Source organism: Gavialis gangeticus, unplaced genomic scaffold (assembly GCF_001723915.1).
Source record: "Gavialis gangeticus isolate Ggan-Ray unplaced genomic scaffold, GavGan_comp1, whole genome shotgun sequence".
NCBI lineage: Eukaryota > Metazoa > Chordata > Crocodylia > Gavialidae > Gavialis > Gavialis gangeticus.
In genome coordinates, this window is record NW_017729031.1 from 100,963,414 (window position 1) to 100,964,975 (window position 1,562).

Sequence of the window (1,562 nt, forward strand, 5' to 3'; positions counted from 1 at the left end):
AAGGAGATCTGGCTTGAGCTAAGTAGCAGATTGAACAATGGCTTGTGTATAACTCCATACGTAAACAAAACCTGTCTGCTTATAGGAATGGAGGAAGGCTGTCAAATAGGAGAGAAGATGAAAACACAGCTTTTTATTAAAAGATGTCATGTATTTTTGTAAGCATGGAAGTATTTTATAAAAATAGTAAGTGATCTAGTAATTTTACCTTATAAAAGACAAAAAATTCAAAAAATAAAGAAATATGAAAAACACAGTATTTTACACATATGGAGAAATGCAAACAAGGCCCACAGGCCATATTCTACATTCATTTATTCAATGGTATTACTCCTGCCAAACAATATTTATCAGGGGCAGAATTTGGTTTCAAATACTGTATTTACTCAAATCCAAGACAAGGTTTTTTTTCATTCAACACTACAGGGTAGGAGGGGAGGAAAAGGCTTGTCTTGGATTGGATTACCAACTCTGGGCAGGTGGCAGCTCTGGCCCCAACCCAACCCTGACCACCACTCTGGGCCCAGTGCCAGAGCTGCAGCTGCTACAGCTGCTGCCACTGTCTGACCAGGCCTCTGGGGCCAGAGCCATTGGATATAGCACTTTATATGGGGTGAGCCATGCCAGAAGGGCAAACAGTCAGTTGGGTGGGTGGAGAAATAGGTGAAAAGGGGCCAGGGTTGCAGGTGTTTGGGGAGACTAAAGGGGAAGGGGTCAAGCCATCTGCCTTCCCACTGCTGCTTTCTCTGTAGACTGAGCCCTTGGCTGCTGCTTTCCTGGCTGTAGTGGGGGGGAAAGGGAGAGGGGGAGGAACAACAAATTTAAGATAACTCTCCAGTAATTAGATTGTATATGTGGAAATTTATAACAAAAGTATCATTTTCCATGTACAGAATCTAAGTCTGGGGGGCGCATCTTAAATTCAAAGTCATCTTGGATTTGGGAAAATACAGTATTATGCTTCATTTGCATACTTACTTGCCTCTTCAAAATAATCTTGACAACAGAGGCTCTATTAATGCCTTGCTAAAAGAGATACCGCTTTGCCAAATTTGGGTTTCTGGAAACATGAGCAAACAAATAAAAGGGTCCTCCAATTGCTCTTAATGGTTATTATACTTGTCCCATCTGATTGCTGATGAAGTTTCTGAATTGTCTACAGTTTGTTTTCCTAATATATAAATATAATGTTAGAGAAAAGTTGCCAATTTAAAAAAAAAAGTAAAACCAACAAACTGTTTAAACAAGTCATTTCAGAATCACAGCAAGTCAAAATTTGCAGAATTTTCCAAGGATGGTGGTAAAAAACAGCAAAAGGGATGGCAGAGGAAAAACAAACAACTGAACAATCCGTTAAAACATTAGTTTCCATATATATAAAGAAATAATTCAGGTACAACACACTCCAGTATTTTCTGGAGTTAAAACATCCAGTACAGTAAAATCTCTGTTATATAGCATCCCCGGGGTAAGGGGAATGTCGGTTACATAAAAACTCTGGTTATCTGAAATAACTTCGCAGGGTTTTCAGACGAGGAGGAGCAGGGACGGGGTTGGGGGGG

At 40.0% G+C, this 1,562-nt stretch overlaps 1 protein-coding gene across 5 annotated transcripts in view; it reads right to left on the minus strand.

The window, feature by feature from the left end:
* Window positions 1-1,562, minus strand: part of CREB1 (cAMP responsive element binding protein 1) — an 88,099-nt gene that overhangs the window by 37,429 nt on the left and 49,108 nt on the right. The gene's annotated exons all lie outside the window — the stretch shown is intronic.